At 55.6% G+C, this 19,849-nt stretch overlaps 1 long non-coding RNA gene across 1 annotated transcript; it reads left to right on the top strand.

Moving 5' to 3' along the window:
* Nucleotides 1-999: 999 nt before the first annotated feature.
* Nucleotides 1,000-17,910, top strand: LOC122913916. Its single transcript, XR_006385751.1, has 2 exons — nt 1,000-1,048; nt 17,850-17,910. It is a non-coding gene; the product is annotated as an uncharacterized LOC122913916 (long non-coding RNA).
* Nucleotides 17,911-19,849: the final 1,939 nt, after the last annotated feature.

Raw genomic sequence — 19,849 nt, 5'->3', positions numbered from 1 at the left:
TGGACCTTATCTCTTTGTCTCTGAGTGTCTCTGTGATTCTTAGTGCCTCTCTGCTTTAGTGCCTCTGTTAGCCATTCTCCACCTCCCTTTATCACTCCCTGCACTGAGCCTGTGTTTATGTTTCTGTGTATCTCTGATATCTCTCTGCTTCTTAGTCTCTCCCTGCTTCCATACCGCTATCTCTCCTTTCTCCCTTTCCTCCCTGTCTCTGTGTCTCTAGTGTCTCTTTGAGGCCTCTCCCTGCCTTGAGTCTCTCCCTGCTCCCCAACCCTCTCTTTCTGTCCCTGGGTCTGTATGTTTCTGTGTATCTCTATGTGTATCTCTGTGTCTCTGTCTCTGGGCATCTCTTTGTCTCTATGAGTTTTTCCCTGCCTCTGTGTCCTCTGTGCTCCTGTCCCTCTCCCTTCCCTCTTTTCTCCCTGTCTCTGCACGTCTCTCTGTTTGTGGGTGTCTCTGTGCCTCAGGGTCTCTCTCTGCCTTTGAGTCCCCCTCTGATCCCCACCCTCTCCCTTTCCCCGCTGTCTCTTTCTGTGTCTCTGTGTCTCTTTGTATCTCGGTGCATCTCTGGGCTTCTCCTTGTCTTGGTGTCCCCCTCTACTCCCCGCCCCTCTCCCCTCTCTCTGTCACTGCGTCTCTGTTTCAGCCTATCTCTGCATATCTCTGACTCGCTCCATCTCTGCGTCTCTCTGTGTCTCTGTGGGTCTCGGGCCTCTCCCTGCCTCCGTGTCCCCTGCGCTCCCCGCCCTCTCCCTCTCCCTCTCTCCCCCCTCGCTCTCTCGCTCGCGCTCTCTCTCTGAGCATCCTTGGGCCCGGGGTTGCCATGGGGACAAGGTGGGAGCCGGGGATGGCGCGCGCCTGGGCTCGCGCCGGCAGCTCAGGCGAGGAGCAGCGGCCAGAGCAGCGCCAGCAGCAGGCAGCGAGCGGGCGCGGGAGCGGGAGCGGGAGCGGGGGTAGCGTTGGCGGCGGCGGCTCCTCCTCGGCCATCCCCTCGGAGCCGTGCAGCTGACGCGCATGGCGAAGACAGCGGCGCCTACCGATGGGAGCAGCGGTAAGGCAAGGCGGCGCGGCGCAGCCGGGCGGGCGGGCGGCGGGCAGCCTCCTCCTCTCCCCAGCTCGCCTGCGCGCCCGCCCGCCCGCCCGCCCTCCCTTCCTCCCTCTCCCCTCGCAGCCCCTGCCCGCCCGCCCGCGCCGCGCTCGCCCTTCCATTTAAAAATCTTTAAAACTTTGCATATTAATATCTGCGCTTTGCATAATCTGACCCGCGCTTTATTGATTGCAAGAAGCTTAATGCAGCCGGCTCGGCCTATTGCAGAGAGCTCTCCGGGCGGGAGCCGGGCGGCCGCCGCGCGCTCCGCGCCGCGCTCGGGCTGCCGCCGCCGCCGCGGCCCCGGCCCTCTCGCCTCCCTCCCGGCGCCCGGCGTCGGGGCTTTGCCCCTGGCCGGATATTTTTATTATTTGGGGGCGAAAGGGGGGTGGCTTGCTGTCGGTGGAGGCGAGGGAACCGAAGGAGATGTGCGCGGTCGGTGGCGGTGGGGGAGGGATGGGAAGACATGGGGACGGAGAGGGGGTGCAGCGGGAGAGAAAAAGGGGAGAAGGGGCAAGCGGGACGGGGAAGGAGAGGCGTGGGGCGGGAGGCCGCGGAGAGGACAGAGCGCGGTGGCTGAGGACGGAGCCGAGAGGACGGAGCCGCCGAGGCAGCCGAGAGAAAGGAGGGAGGCGAGAGCCGCGCGGAGAGAAAGAGCCGACGGCCGGGAGCCGGCTACCGAGAGGCCAGGCGGTGGGTGCTTGGTCGCGGCCGCCCCCAGGCAAAAAATAAAGAGAAAGAGAAAAACAATAATACTAATAAAAAGCCGGTGAAAATAAAAACACCTCGCAGCCGGGCCGTCGTACACAAAAAGGAGCGAGCGCAGAGAAGAGAGGCGAGGCGGCATCCGCTCCCGGCTGGCTCCGGCGCCTTGGAGAGGCTCCCCGGGCTGGGCGGGATCCCCATTTGTGACCCTGCATTTGGGGAAGGGGCGACTGTGGAGAAAATGAGGCGAGAGGGGGTCAGGGCTGGTGGTGGTGCCGCCTGCCTTTTTTTTTTTTCCCCCTTTCCTGGGGGTGTGGGGGCCGGTTTAGTGTGATGATGGTGAGGATGTTGGCTGCTGATGCTGTCTGAAGCTCCCGGAGCAAGCAGGGTGCATGGGGGGGAGAGGTAAGAGGGCATGGGGGACCAGAACGGGGTGCGGGTGGAAATGAGGGGCGAGAGAAAGACACGGGGTGCTCGGGACTGCCGGCAGGGTGGGAGGTGGGAGAGGGAGCAGCTGGGATGGGGCGCAGAGAGGCGGTGGCATTTCTGGTAGGAGGAGAGGTGGGACCGGAGCTCCAGGGCCAGGGAGTGATGTTGGGGAGCTAGGGTGCACCCCTCAGCTCTCTGGGCAAACTCTGTAACTTGGGGAACCCCTCTGGTGGCCTCCTCCTGCCTCTATGCTCCCTTCTCTTTTCTTCCTCTCCTGTCCTCTCTCGCCTGCTTTTCCTCCATCCCCTTGCTGGTTCTCTTTCTCCCTGTTTTCCAGTTTGTCTCTTCCTCCTCTCAATAAAAGCTTTCTCCTCCCCACTCAGGTTTTCTTTTTTTTTTCCTATCTTCTTCCTCTCCACCCCTTCCTTTCTTTTTCCTCTCTTTTTTCCCTCCCTCCTTCCCCTTTTCTTTCATTCTTCCTCCTGGCCACTCATTTTCCCTGTTTCCCTGTCCTTTCTATCCCCTCCCTCACTTTCATTTATTCATCACTTTGGTAGCATTGGCCTTGAGCAGGGTGCCAGGGAGAGGGGCTCTTTGCACAGACAAAATCCTCCGAGTTCCCACCTAACCCCTAATCCATACCCCCAAGTATTTCTACAGTCTTTTTCCCTGCTGGGGGCCTGGGTCTGCCCTGGGGTTCTAGCGCCACCCCCTATTTCCTCTGGCTTCCTAGAGAAGTCCCGCTGGATGCTCACTGGGGCCATCAGAGGGGGAGGGGAATGCCTTAAGTGAGGGTTCATGGCTGTGGACTCAGCCCCACTGAGAGAGAAGGGTGTGGACACAGAAGCAAATGACAAGGATGGCTAGTGGGAAGTGAAAAGGGGAGAAGATGGGGGGGGGTCCATCCGAGAGGGTCCTTAGAGCTTCTGAGTCCCAGGTAAAAGGTCCTAAGAGAAAGCCTCTGGCCTGCTGACCACTCCCTGCTTTCTCCCTAGCTCCTGGGGCCTGCAGAGTTGGGGAGCAGGTCCTGAATGTAGAGAAAGACCCAATGAGCTGCCTAACTCTGTAGAATTTAGTCTCTTGCTGTCTCTTCTGGTGAATTTGGTGACTTTGCCCTCCTCCCCCAGGGTATGAGAATATAGCGTCATTGCGCAGGGTTGGGGGGCTGGTGTCCAGACTCAGACCATGCGGGTGTGTGTGTGTGTGTGTGTGTGTGTAGGCCCGTGTGGCCCACGTGCTTTGCAAAAGGTGTTCAGGATGGACTGACTGTGTGCAGGGCTCAGGAACCTGGGCAGAGCGAGGAGCCAAAGGTGTGGAATCACATGTGTGTTCAGCAGGGGGCTGGGTACTGGGGGTCCCCATTGTGGGAAGTACACGCACTTATCCCGGTTCTTCCCTTATCTGGACGTTCAGGAGCCCCTCGCTAAGTGTGCACTTGGGAGGCTCTCGCTCAGTCTGTGCGTGGCAGCCATCCACGCCTGTGCAGCTCTGTGTGCCAAGCCTGGCATCGGCAGTGGGTTCGTCAGGGCGTACGTGCAGCGTGGTTGGAGTAGAGGTTCTGCGTGTGTGTACTAGGTCCAAACGTGGTGCGTGCACACGAGGATTTGTGTTAAATAAAGTCACATGTGAAAGCACTGTTGCCGCACAGAGCTATTATTATTGTTGTTATTACTGTTGTTTTTGCTAAGGGTCTTGGTGAGCCCTGGGTCAGGGGGAGGGTGGGTTTATGGAGCAGGGTCTGGGTGCAGTGATGGAAGACTGCGCACAGAGGTCATCGGCGTACTGGTGGGCTTGGCACGTTTGCACAGCAACCTTGAATCTGGGTTCAAGAAAACAAAACAAGAAAAGATGCCCCCTCCCTGAGTCATCCAGGCCACAGAAACCTTTCCTGGCTCTTCCCTGGTAACAAAGCGTCCCATGTCAGGGGGGTGGCAGGCCGGGCAGGAGGGAAGCAGATCAGGGCTGCAGTCTGCATCTCTAGTTGCTGCTAACGCAGTTTTGTGTCTACTTCCTGATTTCTGGGTGATGCTGGACAGAGGCCCATTTGTGCCCATTGAGAGGTCCAGATCTCCATCTCCATTTCCCTTAAGCTACTGGCCAACCCTCTGGTGAGTTGCAGTGCTGTTCTTGGGGACCCTGGTTACCCTTACTTCCCCCTCTGTCAGTCTTTGCGGGGAAAATGGAGGGTGTCTGCGGCAGGGACCGTTGTAGGGAAAGAACTTGGCCACTGTGTGTGTGTGTGTGTGTGTGCATGCCCACACCCATACTGTGTGTGTCATAGAGGTTAGCCTATATATCCTAGACAGCATGCTGGACAGATCTTTTTTTCCAGCAGATCATCAGTGGCCACCTCAGGCCACCTCCTTCTGGGCTCGTACACACTAGCTCTTTGTATGTAGGGGTGACAGGCCAGAACCCCTTCTCCCACTAGTGTGACAGCCAAGCAAGGGGTCTCAATCTCAGCCCCCCACTGGGTAGGGCTTGTCAGATCTCTGGCTCATAATCCTAATGTGGGGGGTGTGATGCAGTCCTGGGGCACAGATGGCCACACCAGGGGCTGCTTGGACGTTGATGGGGGAAAGGGAGCAGTTTCCATGTCTGATGTGAGCTGGTTAATTTCCAGGATTTATTTTCAGCATTGAAATGCTTGAGAAACCTGTATATGGAGAATTGTTCGAGGAGAAAGTGAGTGTCGGGTCTCTTCAGACTGGGCTCTGTTCTTTCTTCTAAATATGTATCATTCATCATTTTCCCCTTGGGCCCAATACCTCCTGAGCTAATAATAATGATGATGATGATAAGCATCTTACACCCACCTAGCTCTAGAGAGCAGCCCTGGTGGTGCCCCTTTCACAGGTGAGAGTTTGAGGTCCATACCATCCTCCTGGTCTCTAAGCTATTGAGTCATGATAGCACTGAGGCCTTTGGACTCCTGCTACCAAGCTTGGTCTGTCCTTAGAGGTCTGTCCCCTTCCCTTTAGCTGTCCCAACACCATGTCCTTTCTCAGGCTTGGCTCCTTCCCTGCTTACTCCCTGCCCCCTGAGACGTCCATCTACAAACCTGTCTCCCAGGACCTGCCAGGTGGATGGATGACTTACGTGACTCAGTGAGGGCTTCAAGGACCTGGGTCTTGCTTTGTGCCTTGAAGGGAAAGTTGGCAAAGGAGTGAGGTTAAGACCCATTCTGTTGGTGACAGTTTGGGGCTGGGCCTGCTCAAAGACAGGGGTACAGATGAGCTTCCCTGACCCCCCAACACCTGCTGGTGAGCCCCAGGCTGTACAGCTGCCTTCCCGACACACATGGTGGCCTCACAAGGCAGACGCACTTCCGTCACTTGCCTACAGCCTCACTTTCAGCAAAGGCTCGGAGCAGGCAGCTTTTCCAGCAACGACATTCAGAAAGAGCCTGGAGGTGTTGCCCCCACATACTAGGTGCCCTCATTCGATGGGTATTTATTGAGCAGAGTGAGTCACTGAGAAAATGAAGTACAGTTCCCTGGGGTATTCAGGTGGTCACTCCTTCCCGGCAAACAATTATTGGACACCAACCACAGACTCTGGAGTGGATCCCGTCCCAACCTTAGACAAAATTCCAGTGCCTGGCGTGTGAGCCCGAGGGAGTTTCCAGGTCACTGGGAATCTGGACAAGGAGGGAGGTGTGGGTTTAAACTGGGAGTTGTTTGAGCATCTGAGGATGCTCAGGCACGAAGGAAGTAGGAGAGCCAGGAGGGCAGAACGCTGTCGGAGGGGACCTGGGGAGGACACAGCCCAAGTTGGTGGTGTGGCCCGAAGAGCAGAGGTTTGCCCGAATGGCGCAGGGCCCCTGTGTGGAGGCTTCGGGAAGCTTGGATGTAATCTGGTCGGCCACGAGGAGCTAGCACTAATGCGGTCATATGCACATGTGTGTCTTGCGACAGTGTGCCTCGGACAATGTGGACTAGTATGTGAGCATGAGTGTGGCGTCTGTGCACACATGCAGAGCCCTTTGCCCTGGCGTCCATCCAGACACAGCCTCCCTGGCAGGGGAGGGAACCAACTTTAGCCCCTGTCCTTAGAATCTTATACTATCCAGGGCTGTGGCCACACATTTGCACGGAAGAGCAGGACGGGACCCTCCCCCACTGGGGTGCGGACTCATGTGGCATTCACGGACTTAATCCGCCGCGGTGAGGCTAGGGAGCAGCATCTGTCACTTTCACAAACACAGCGACGGGGTCTGGGAGAGACCTACTCCACTTGCTCCCAGGCGCTTGAGAACCAGACCCCTGTGCTGTGCTGCTCCCCGTGTCCAGGACGGCCGCTCCTGGCCCCCCAGGCCAAGACTAGCCCTATACACCGAGTCGCTCCCTGCATTAAAGCACATATACCCGTGCACACACGCGTGTACATACATGTGAAGCCCGGCCCCCGACATCCCAACGCCCCATATGCAAACCACACTCAGATACTCCTTGACTTTAAGCCCAGCTGCTGAGATCCTAAACCCTCACTCACACACTCACCACACACTCGCACACGCACGCATGCACGCACACACACTCCTTTTGACTTAAAGCACAGCTGTAGCCATCCCATCACCCATGCACATGCCTGCAAGCGGGCTCACACACACACACTCCAACACACAGCCTCCCGATCCACCAGAACCACCGTGGCCAGCGGTCATTGAAGAATGACAGCATGAGCCGTGTGCCGAGGGGGGGGTCGCGCCGAGGCATGGGCTGTGGGTCACACAACAGGGACCTCAGGCTCTCTTGAGGAGAGGGTCAGGGAGACCACCCTGGAAGGACTCCATTGGTCTGGACGGTTCTGCCAGGTAAGGGAGATTCAACAAATTCAGGCCAGAGGCAGGAGTCAGCTAATGGCTGAGGCCGCTGATGGCCGCGATGGCTGGTCAGCGAGGAGGGGAGGCTCGACAATTGATGTGGTCGGGGCTGGACAAATGACGGCGCATTTGGCTGGAGCTGGCGAGGGGGCCAGAGACCAGGCAGCCATTCTCGCCTCGGTGGGGAAAGGGCCGGGGCGGGCTGTGCCGCAGCAGGGTGGCTTTCCCAGCCTGACTTCGCCTTGCGTCTTGCCTGGCGTGTGGGTTTTGGGGTCTTTGTACATGTGTGCACACTTGCTGGCTCGTGGATGTGTGTCTGTACATGAGCGTTTATCTGCGACTGTCAGGGCGCGTCTACCTCCGTGGGACTTTGCATCTCCGGGACTCATGGTGTGTGCCTGTGTGTGCGCCTCTGTGTGTACACCCACTCGCACGTGTACGTGCGCACCTGCAAAGTGTCCGGGCCCCTTTCTTGTTGGACCCTGTGCGCCTTTGTGTTCAAGGGCGCGTGCGTTGGTTGAGTGTGTCGGGACCTCTCATTGTGCGATGCTCTGCAGTCTTGTGGGCTTGTATTTTTTTGGCTTTGGGGTGAAGGGTAGGTGAGGAAGAAAGGCTGTGGGTCTGGCTCTGGGCTTCCAGCTATCTGTGCATCTGGTGGCTCACGAGGCCGTCTTTGTGCATCCATTTGAGCCTCTGTCTGGGTCTGGGCGGGCGTGGGCTCGTGTGCTTGCCTGCTTCAGAGTTGGAATATCTGTGTCCATGACAGCATCTCCCATTGAGCCTGGCTGTGGGTGGGGTGGGCCAGATCAGGGTGAGGGGGGCATCTCCCTGAATCTCATCCTCCCTCTGGAGGTGATCACACACGACCCACCCTGGGCCTGGACTGGGACCCGGCAGCACGGCACAGTGCGGACCACCCCTCCTCCTCCCTCTCCCCCCCATGACCTTTGAGCACAGCAGCCCCAAATACATATTTATCAGAGGGGCTGTGGGGACCAGCCCCTCCCCCACCACTCCCCTCAGGGCCCAGCCTGCCTGGCTGCGGAGAAATTAACCTTGTGACACAGGAGCTCGCGGACACCCCGGCCCCCTCCCCATCCACACGGCACACATGAGCATGGATGGGTGTGAGGGAGAGAGATAGAGAATAGGTACTCATCCAGACTGGGGAGGCAGCAGCTGCCAGGGGAAGAGAGACACACAGGTATTCAAACGTCCATGTCAACCCCGACACACACACACACACAACATGCATACACACACATTCTCTCTCTCTCCAAACCACAGAGGCTACAGAAGTCTTGAATGGACACACACGCAAATTTTGAAGTCGCTGCACATGCAGACAGAGGCGGTGGTGCTGAGACGGCACATGCAGAGATCCTCAGACACGTGCTGGCCGTGTACACCTGTGGGTCCCAAGACTCCAGGTGTGGAGACCCTTGGCCAGAGATTCTCTTAGAAAACACATAGGTACTAAAGCCTGCAGATCCACGCAGACATCTCTGCGTCTTTCTCCGGAGACACTGAAATGGACACACTTGATTGGAAAAGGGGAGGCGCACACATGCAGGTAGGAGAGCCCAGACGTCCGTGCGGGCACGTATGTACCAAGACACCACAGGGCGAGACATACCCAAACACCAGGGTGCCTCCCCTAGAGAGGGTTTGTTTTTTTTTTCCAACATGAATACCAGAACATCCCGGCCCTCATGCCCATGGGTGCCTGTAGGCCATGTTCAGAAGTGCCACGGGGAAGACAGTCACGGTGAGTGGAAGGGTCGTGTTCTTCTGAGTTCTAGGAATAGACATCCCCCACTTTAGGCTCATCCCCTTCGAGCTAAATGAAAATGGGTAGAGGCTGAGGTCCGAAAATATTCATGGAGTGGATCCACTCATCGCTCAGGAACTGAGCCCTCCATGAGCCAGTCCCTGTCTTAGGAGCTGGGAAACAATGATTTACAAGACAGACATGGGCCTTGCTCTTCAAGAGCTCTAAGCCAACAGGATGGGCACTGATCGGACCTCAGTGTATGTTAGTTATAAATGGTGATGACATCTGGGAAGGAAAGAAACAAGAGGCTATGGGAGGGGTCATGGGAGAGCCTGGTTTAGATTGGTGGGTCAGGGGGAACACCTCTGAGGAAGTGACATTTAAGCTGAGCTTTGGACACAACACACAGATTCTAAATGTACCCACGCATCCCTTCTGAAACTCTCCAAGACCATGCAGCGATAAACAATGCAGGACACAGATCCTGCCCTGCGTCCCCACACACACTCCACTGTGCCTCATTCCTCCTCTAGAAAACTTCTCTGGTGGGAAATGGGCTCTGCCCTAGTGGTTAGGGCCCCAGATGTCTGGGCTCAGAGAGAGGTACACAGAACGTGCTGGGGTCATGCTGAGTGGGAGGCCAAGCTGTCTGGGAGCGTCCGGAGGCTTTGCAGGAAGAGGTGACGTGGTGAAGGGTGGGTAGGGTCTAGAGGAAAAGGGAAGGCAGAGGGCTTTCCAAATGGAGGCATTCCCTGGCACTAACACAGAGGCGTGAGCCAGCGTGGGGAGTCGCTGGATTAGCAGGGGTGTGCAGGGAGGGGGCGGTGACGAGGCTTGATATCACTAGGAAGGTCTGTAGGAAAGACTACAGGATGTGAGCTGGGAACTAAGTCAGGGATCCCTTGGAGGATTCCTTGGTGTGGAGGAGGGATGGGAGAAGGATAACAAGACCTGAAGGGAGGGACCTCCGGCCCTTCCTAACCATTCTGGGATCCCTAGACAAGGACTGGCCAGGGAAGAGACACAGACCATCTTCCCCTTGCTCCCAGCCCCATCTTTTGACCTCAGGGCAGAGTTGAATGGCCTACAACTTCTCCCACATGGAGATCAGAGATCGGCTGGGGGCTGGAGGTCAGGGGTTGCATTCCCCTTTAGTGACTGCCCGGAGGCTGCTGTTTCTGAGGCTTCCTGTGGCCAGGCCTGAGCTGCATGCCAGGACACGTGGCTGAGCCAGACCCTTCCCTGCTCCAGGGGAGTCCCCAGTCCCCTGACAGAGCCCTGTCAGGACACCACAGGTTTACTGAATGCTTCTTGAGCTTGTTCTTATAGAGTGAATGGGTTAGAAGGCCCCAAAGGGTATATGGCCAAAGGGTGAGGATGGAGCTTGGTCTTTGAAAATGAGACCAACCCTCACCTGCCACATCGAGAAAGCTTGGTGTCCCCTCTCCCTACTTGGAACATCTTCCTAGATGTTCCTAGCCTAGAAGTCCCATGCGAGCTGGTGCCCACCTGCCTATTCAATTTCCACTCCTTTCTTTTTTCTTTTTACCCCCCACATTATTATAATTCTTTTTCTTTATTTGCTCATTTATTTGAGAAAGCAAGAGTGAGAGAGGAAGAGAGAGCACAAGCGGGGGACAGGGGCAAAGGAAGAGGAAGAGAGAAAAGCAAGCTCTCCAGTGAGTAGGGAGCCTGACACAGGCCTTAATCCCAGGACCCTGAGATCATGACCTGAGCTGAAGGCAGATGCTTAACTGACTGAGCCACCCAGGTGCTCCTCTACTCCTTTCTTCTTGCCTCGGGGAGCTCAGGCCACTCTGGCTTTCTTGGTGTTCCTCAAACATACCAACACTGGTCCTGCCTCAAGGCCTTTGCACCTGCTATTTCCCCTGCCAGGAGAGCTCCGATACCACACTTTATCTGGGCTGTTACTCAAAACCTGCCTTCCTGCACAGGCCTTTCTTGACCTCTCAGTCCACAGAAGCATTCTCTTGTAATCTGCGCCTTCACCTGCTTTATTTTCCTTTTTAGCTCTTAGGGATAAATTCTTGTCTATTGTGTCTCCCCCCCACTAGAAGGTCAGTGCTGTGAGGGCGGGACTTTGTCTTGTTCGAAAGTGTATCCCCAGTCCTAGAATGGTGCCTAGCTCAGTGGATGCTTGTCGGAAGAGAAGGAGCAAGTCCCCTGTCATCCTAGTCGCCCCGTATTATGCATGGTAGAGGTGGATGTCTGCTGTGCTGGGGAGGGTGGAAGGGGCTCACCTTCCTGGGGCAGGGGTGGGGTAGGTGCTGCCCCTGCCTGCCTGAACCCCAAAGCAGCCAGGCTCTAGACCTGCCCCCCTCCCCGGGGCCTGTACTCTCAACTCTCTCTCCCTCCCCATGTTCTGCACACCCCAGTCAACTCATCCTTGTCTGCATCATCTCATCTGCTCACCCCCACCCCCCAGCTGCCTCCCTTCTTCCTCTCCACCCAGCACTCACCCGGGGGCCCCACCTCATAGCCATGGGGGAGGGGGCTCCAGACTGGGGGTGGGTGTCCACACACCCTGCTTCTAGCCCCATCCCGGCTGGGCCAGGCCGAGGGCAAATCACATCACGCTTTTTAAGCCTCGACTTTCCTCCTCGGCAAAATAAGGTTTTTGTAGGGATGAAGAGTGAGCAAGCGCGTGTGATGATGGTACTAATAATAGCTGCTATTTATCGAGTACCTGCCAGGTGTTAGGCATTGTGCTAGGTGCTTTGAACTTTTTTTTCATTAGAAAAAAACGGAGGGGAAAAAAAAACCCTGAGCGTGGTGTGTCCCCAGAGTGTCAGGCCCCGTGCACGGTGCTGGGATTCACAAAGGTGAACAGAACCCAGTGTGCACCCCCCCACACACACACACACATATGCCCGAAGTGCCACACTGGTCAGGCAGCGGGGGCTTGTGCTCCTGGAACTCGGGCCTCTGGCAGCAGAAGCCCCCCCAGGGATAATCCGGAGGCCACTGAGGCAGCAAGTCTCAGAAGAGAGACCAGCCCCAGCCATGCCTAATTCCCCTTTCCTAACCTAGTAGGAGCTCCCATTGTTCCGATCTGGACTGCAGGGCCTCACATGGGGTCTGGCCCGGAACTAGCCACAAGAAATGCTTACTGAATGAATGAGTGAATGAACAAAGGAACGTATTTAGGCAGGTGCCTTCACTGAATTTTCTCACCCCAAGAGACAGTGCCAGGACACACCTTTTCCCTTCCCCTCCTCCCTCCTGTCCCCTTCCATCCCCTGCACCCCGCTCACACATGTCAGTTGTGGCTGGTGACCCCAGTGTCATTTCTACTACTCCCTTGCCCCCTGCTGAGTTGGATATAAGCCTGGTCTTGACTTCTCACACCAACATCGTGAGACAGATGTCATTATTACTGTTATTGTTGGAGGGAACCAAGGCTCAGAGAGGTGAAGTGACTTGCCCAGGGTCACACAGCGAGGCAGGGGCCGAGCTCTTCTGCCTCATAGAAGACAATGGTCTCTTGAGAGCCCTCTGGTCTGATGAACATTTGCTCTTTGGTTCCAGCTCCATGACTTTGGGAAAGTTCTTTCCCCGCTCTGGGCTGCAGCTTCCCCTCCAGCTGGCCCTCCTGTCTATAAGTCCTCGACTAATTTCCTGAAGAGGGCACAGGGCACAGAATTTGGCTTGGGCCTACCCTGCCTTCTCTGATAGAGGAGAAAGTTAGAGGAACAATTGCTTCTGTGCTCAGGAGGCTTTAGATTCATTCACCTTTTGGGGCATGCTGGACTCTGTTGGGCCTGGACACAGTGGGGACATAAGACCACCTGGCCAGGAGAGGGAAGAAGGCCAGAGAAACAGCGCTCACTATGAACCCACCAAGCACCAGGCTTCAGTCCTGCCAATGCAGTGTTCATTAGCCCCACTTTTTTTTTTTTTTAAAGATTTTATTTATTTGACAGACCAAGATCACAAGTAGGCAGAGAGAAAGAGAGGAAAGCAGGCTCTCTGAGCAGAGTGTCTGATGCGGGCCTCAATCCCAGGACCCTGGGATTATGACCTGAGCCGAAGGCAGAGGCTTTAACCCACTGAGCCACCCAGGCACCACCCACCCCCCACTTTTATTTTTTTATTTTTTAAAGATTTTATTTATTTATTTGAGAGAGAGAGACAGTGAGAGAGAGCATGAGCGAGGAGGTCAGAGAGCGAAGCAGACTCCCCATGGAGCTGGGAGCCTGATGTGGGACTCGATCCCGGGACTCCAGGATCACGCCCTGAGCCGAAGGCAGTCGTCCAACCAACTGAGCCACCCAGGCATCCCAACACCCCCCACTTTTAAAAAAATAAATCTTTTTTTTTCTTTAAAGATTTAATTTAATTTATTTATTTGAGAGAGAGAGAGATATCGAGAGAGGGAACGAACACAAGCAGGGGGAGTGGGAGAGGGAGAAGCAGGCTCTCCGCTGAGCAGGGAGCCTGATGCCGGGCTCTATCTTAGGACCCTGGGACCATGACCTGAGCTGAAGGCAGACACTTAACCAACTGAGCCACCCAGGCACCCAACCCCACTTTTTGCAATTACAGATGTTAACTGGTGTGATACATGCTCATTGTAGAAAAAAGAGAAAATGCAGTTATTCAGAGAGTGGAGGGGAAAATCCACCATGATAATCAAGTCATAAGAGAAAAAATTAACTTCTCAGTGCCTGTCATTCTGGATTGCTTTTTCCTCAAACAGGCGTATCCCTATGAGTTTACCCAAAGAACTTATTAAAATTCAGGTGCCTGGGCTCAAACTCAGAATTCTGACTTCTAAACCTTTTACTTTGGGGGAGGGGGAGAGCGTATGTGTATTTGTTTCATACAAATGAGATAGCAGGTGACATACCGGTTTATAACTTGCCTTTCTCTTCCTAACTGGGCTATGAGCCTCAATCCCTTATCAGTGGATTTATTTTGAGCATGTTTTCTACAAGCCTGGGGTCCTCTGCTCTGTGGCAGCTATATTGGGGTTTATTGTTCCGGTCCCCAATCACAGGACATCTGGGTTGTTTCCTGGCATTCCCTATTATAATTATCCTGTTAACAGGTGGGGACATCGAGGCTTGGAAAAATCCCTCCCATGGATGAAAAGCTAAGGCACCATCCAAGCAGAGCTGAGGGTGGCCTGGGTGCTGGGGGTGGTTTCCAGCCTCACTCTGGGCGGGGCTGAGGGGCCCTGAGTGGAGGAAGACGCTCCGGTGGAAGCCCCCAGACAGAAGACATGGGAGCCGTCAGAGGGGAGGTGGTGGGGGCAGTTGGGGAGGAGACCACCCTCTTCCAGGCCCCTAGACCCAGCACGCTGCAGGCCTGAGCCCTGCCCTCTCGGGCTCCCCCCAGCCCTCGCACTGCCTCCCGCCCTCAGCCCACTTGCTGTCTGCTCCATCTTTGCCAGCTTATCAATAGGTTAAGTGGTCAGGTCAGCGATATTGACCATTTGATTAGGACCTTGTCAGATCTATCCCTGGCTCATCTCATGGGCCTCCTCCCCTGCCCACACGCCCCCGCCCTGTTCCTCCACGCCAGGGAGCAGGTGGCAGCAAAAGCTTCTGCCCTCCCCTACGCAGCGCCCCAGGACTGGGAGCCCTTTTGCAAGTTCAGAGAAGGTGAGAGCCAGCCTTGGCCTTGCCACCTCTCATTGTGGTCCTGCCAGGACCAGAGCCCAGAGTGCCATCTCCGGTTCTGCCTCTGCCTTGCTTCTCCCACCCCGTAGGGGCCCCTCCAGGTCCTCGGTCTCAGTGCTTGGCTCCTGAACCCTCTGCTTACATCAAATTCTCTTGTTGGCCATCGCGAGATCTTGTTTGCTTTGTGCCCCATGTCTCTCAGAGTCCAGGCAGATGGAGCTGCTCCTTCCTGGCTGTGTGACCTTGGGCAAGGCACTTCACCTCTCTGAACCTCCACCTCCTCGTGTGTTATCTTGGGGATGATCATCACCCAACGGGTTGTGAGGATTCTGTGAGATCACGTCCACAGAGCAGCTAAGCATGCCCGGCAGGCTGGCCTGTAGCTAGCACTCTGGGAACACCAGCCGTCCTCCCTGAGGGCCACCCAGCTGAGCCCATGCAGCTGCTGTGTTTGTGGGGGCCAGTGACCCCGCCCGTCAGTCCCTTGGTGGGAGTGTAGGTAGGGCAGTGTGTGTGGGGGGCCACACCCTGTACTGGGTGATGCTGGGGAGCCCCGGGGAGCCAGGCCCAAGCCTACCCTTCCAGAGCTCACGGCTTCCAGAGCCGTGGCAGCCCAGCTTGGCACCAGGACACACAAACTTTGATACTGTTTTTGAGGAGAGCTGGGCACTTTCTCTCCTTCTCTGGGCCAATAGCAGAACCCTCCCCTTCTCTGTGGCCTGGCTAGCTGCAAGCAATACAGGAGTCAGAGAATTCGGGATTCAAGGCCCAGTTCATCCACAAGGCAGGCCAGCTGCTTCCCCTCCCTGCCCCTCAGAGTCCCCATCTGTGAAATGGGGAGAAGGCATCCTTTAAAGGGCTTCGGCCGTCCTCCAGTCTCCAGGCACTGCTGGGCAGGTGGCTGCCAGCTCCCACAGAGCCATCCGCCTGCTGCATAGGGGAGATGGTATTGACTGGGGAGAGAGGTCTGTCAGAGGACATATGGGGGCATGGGGGCTGGGAGATGAGATGAGGATGGGCCAGGGCTAGTGCTCCCCACAAGCCTTGGGGATTGCTGCTGAGGGTGGCAGTGAGTGGAGGGGAGAACCGGCATGGGGCGCTGCCCCGGGGAAGACCCCAGCCCTCGGGCACTGTCTGACTTGAGGCTCCTCAGAGGCCCAGGGATTCCCCCGCCCGCCTGCCATCACTTACACCAATATTGACGGTTAATGCCGTGTCGCCACCGTGTTCAACACTCAGCGCGGCTAATTGTTTTGACTGGGAATCGGCAAGGCGATTAAACGCCATCGATTTTGCCCTGCGCGCTGCATCGATTTTTAAATTTCCTATTGATCCCAGCCCTAAATCTCCTTAACCAAGACCTCACCGTGGAGATGACAGCCGCTGATTAGCTCTGGGCAGGGGTAGGGGGTGGGGGGGTTGCCGCTCTTGAATGGGGAGCAGCTCTTGAATGGGAAGAAACTCCAGCTCCTCCCCCCACCCCAGCAGGGAACAGGGGTACTGGTCCCCTCCCAACCCTGAAGATGGAGACCCCAGTAGAGAGAAGAGGAGTGAGAGGGTATAGTGGGGCGGACCCCTTTTTTTCTTCCTCCTTTGGGCTTTTCTCTGGTCTCTGCTTGTGACTCCCTCCACACCTCGCTGTCTGTCTATGTCTCCCCATTTGTTCTCTTCTCTTTCCTGTCCATCTCTCTGTCTGTCTATCCGTCCATAATCTGTCTACTGTCTCAGTCCATCTTTTTCTCTTTCTCTTCTGTCCTTCTCAACTCCTATCCAGCCTCCACTAATTCTTTGTGTCCTTGGCTGGTCCTGGGCCTCAGTCTCCCCATCTGTGCCAACATATTTGCCACTAGATAGGAAAGTCATGTGCCAAACTTCTAGGTCTCTGGCCATCCTGCCTGTCGCCCTGTGGTCTCCCTTCTTGGGAGTGCAACCAAGGTGTGAGACAGCTGTGGCCTCCCCAGCTTCCTTAGCTCCTTTCACAGGGGTGCTTGTCACTGTGAATGTATCAGTACCCTCCTGGTGTGAGGGTCTCCCTGACATCCTGTCTCCTCTGGGAAGTCTCTCCCTAGCCTACCGTCCCTGCTCCTTCTCTGAGAGCCCACAGCAAACAGGGGCAAAGGTGATCTCTGTGTGGGATCCTTTTCCAGGAAGACCATATTCCCAGAAGTCAGGAAGCCAGGTTTCAGGAGGAGGCACACAGTCTTAACTCTAACCAGCTCCACAGGACCCTAGGGAAGTTAGATCTCCTCTGAGCCTCGTCTGCCGCATCTGTAAAGAGGGGCTGATACCAGCTGTCACTCTGCCTCCCTGCACGGGGAGGGACTCTCTGGGGACAGGTCTCCCCATGTCCTCCCTGTCCTCTCCATCTTCTGCACAGCACCCAGGGGGCCTCCCTAAAGATGAAGTGGAGTGTGTCCCTCCCCCTAGCTGCTTGGCCCAGCGCCTATGGGCTATGGTCCCTGCTGTCTCGTCTTTCCCACTTCCTCCTTGTCCCCTGGGCAGGTGGAGGCCTGACATGCTCTTCCTTTCTACCCCTCTGCCTGACTAAAGTTTATTTGTCTGCTGGGCTTGGCTTGGGGGTGGCACCCTCCTTAGGTCTTCTGACCTCCTCTGAGAGTTCTGCAGCACCCTCTGCTCACTTCAATGTGTTGATGTTGGGTTCTTTATTTTGCTTCCCCCCACAAATTGGCTGTGAGTCCTTGGGCAGACAGGGCAGGGGCCTTGTCCAATGTACCTCTGTACCCCCACACTTGGTCCAGAGCTCAGGTCAGACACACTTCAATATCTGCTGATTAACCCAGCAAATAAACGAATGAACAAATATACAAGTCAGAAAAAATATCATCTTTTCTGGACATTTATCTTCATCTCCTTGCAGCACACAGGTACCCAATAATGAGTAACTCTTTCAGATGTCTTTCTCGTCTGCTCCTCCCAGACGTCCCTTGAGATACAGAGTTTGTGAGTTAGTTAATCCCTCCGTCCATCCACCCATTCACTCACCCATCATTGACTTTGGAGCTCCCTGCGTTTTGCAGGGCCCTGGCCCTCTGCCAAGGGCTAATGCTGTAAGAGATAGTCCCTGCCCTTCAAGGAGACACTGTGAGACACAGTCCCTGCCCTCCACCTGATTGGAGAAACAGATGTTCAACAAGGCAGGCGGCAGGATGCCCATTTATGAGATGGGTACACTGAGGCTCAGAGCCCAGAAATGACCACTGAGGGCAACAAGTGGCTGGCAGGTACTGGGTCCACATTTGCTGATCTGTGCCTCCTGATGGTGTGACAGGAGCAGAGACCCTCTTCTGGAAGACTGCCTCATCCTGCCTGAGTAGATATGCTTCGCAGATCCCCTGGAAGGCTGACTCTCTTCTCCTCTCTTTCCAGGTTCTCAACTGGACCGGGTTGGTGGCCTGAATGTATTAGCTTCGCTGCGTTTGCCCAAGAGGTAAGGGTCACGGTCTCAGAGCTCTGCTTACTACTGCACTCCCGGTCCTGTTCCCTCTCCAAAACCCCTGCTTTCCCATCCTCTTCCTGGGGCCACACCCCAGGAGAGCTGCCCTCCCTTGCTCTACTCTGTCCTCCACAAGGTTAGTTTGCTTTGCCTCTTCAGCCTCTGTGTGCCCTGTGCCCTCTGGCCACACTGGTGGTTCTGGGTGCGGGTGACCGTGAGGGTTTCTGCCGACAAGGTCATGCTCAGTTGGAGAGAGGCGGGTGCCTTGGTGGCTCAGATCACAGGCCGGGGGCAGACACACCTGTGTCTGAACCGCTTTCCTTTCCCTTCTTCGCTCTGAGTGACTTGGGAGAGTTGGAGCCTCTGTTTTCCTCCTCCATGACGGGAACAATGACAGAACCTGCCTAAGCACCATCCCGAGGCTGGAAGGCTAGGGAGGCAGTTGGTAACAGCTCCAGAGCCGGATGGCACGAGCTCTGCCGTGTGCCAGCGGTGTGATCCTCAGTTTCCCCACCTATCAAAGGAGGGTGATAACAGCACCTACCACATAGGATGGGAGGATGAAAAAAGGTACTCCACAGGAGCATGTGCCTCCGGAAGCAGGAGCTTGACAGACAGCTGGAAGACTCTCCTGAGCGAGTGAGGATTGGTGAGACCCCCTCCTCGGAGCCCTCTGAGACTCCTGAACGGAAGCAGGAGTTCTCCAGCTGCTCAGCTCAGAAGGAAACAGGGGCTCCAGGCACGGGCTCCGGTGTTTGCTGCACTCACCTCGCTGAGCCCCTGGCAGTGAGGCTCTGGAAAGGGCTGCTCTGGGGCGGGGCCCCCACCCCCACTCTGTGATGCCACCTCTGGTCTTCCCAGAGCAGCTTAACCCACAGGCCTCAGGACTGTTCTGGTTCAGGACAGTTCTGGCTCCCCGGAGAAGGCACACTTCCTGTACTCAGATCCCTCCATTGCTCATGAGTTAGAACAGCAGCCCCAGATGGCTGTCAGGGAGTCTGCGGAGGCCTCTGGCTGCCCTCATAGGCATCCCGCCTGGGTATCCTCTCTGTAGCAGGTGTCCCTGACGCACTTTAAGACACAGATGGAAGTCATAGCTCAGGCTTTACAGCCTGCTGCAGCGGGGACTGAGGTGAGCTACACAATTCTTTGGGGTAGAAGCCTGCTTTCCGGCTCACTGTCTCCCACAAAGATGCAGACACCCCTTGCCACATTTTTCCAGTTTTCCAAAAGAAACCAGAAAGCCAGAATTTCGTGTGAAATCTCCCAATCTTTAAACTTCGGCTACTTAACAAAATTTCAAAAATGTCCTTGTGGTCCAAACCACAGAGTTTCGAGTAATCTTTGGCCCACAGACTTCTAGTCGTGCAGGAATTAGTATAGACTTCCTCCCGGGAAAACACATCCCTACATCTCCCCAGTTGTGTTGCAACTCCGGATCTCCCCGGACTCCTGCTGCCCATCCATGGACCTGGTTCTGACTGGAACGGAATGGAAGGGTCTGAATACAGGCTCTGTGCCTTCTCTGGGGAGCCAGAATTGCAGCTTTCCCAGGAACACTCGCGTCCCATGATGCTCTTGACATTGAAAAGAGGGTCAAGGAGGGGCTGAGTCGGTAGAACACGTGACCCTTATTCTCAGGGTCATGAGTACAAGCCCCACATTGGCCATGGAGCCTACGTAGAATAAAATGAAAATAAAAACAAGAGGGTCAAGGAGCTTCCTGGTTGCAGAATTTGTTTGGGGGCTAGAGGCTGACTTTGAGGAATGCCCAAAAGTCCAGTTAAAATAAGAGGCTATTAAAGGAATTATGTTTCAGAGTTGGTGGAGATTGCAGTCAAGCCTCTGGTATTAGCTCTTTGTGTTCAAACAGATATTTGTTAAGTATCCAAGGTCTCATGGACACATGCCTGACAGATTTGGTGACAGGTGC

The sequence above is a fragment of the Neovison vison genome, chromosome 7 (genome assembly GCF_020171115.1).
Source record: "Neovison vison isolate M4711 chromosome 7, ASM_NN_V1, whole genome shotgun sequence".
NCBI lineage: Eukaryota > Metazoa > Chordata > Mammalia > Carnivora > Mustelidae > Neogale > Neogale vison.
The sequence above is the reverse complement of the archived record's forward strand: the minus strand, read 5'-3'. Positions and strand labels throughout refer to the sequence as shown.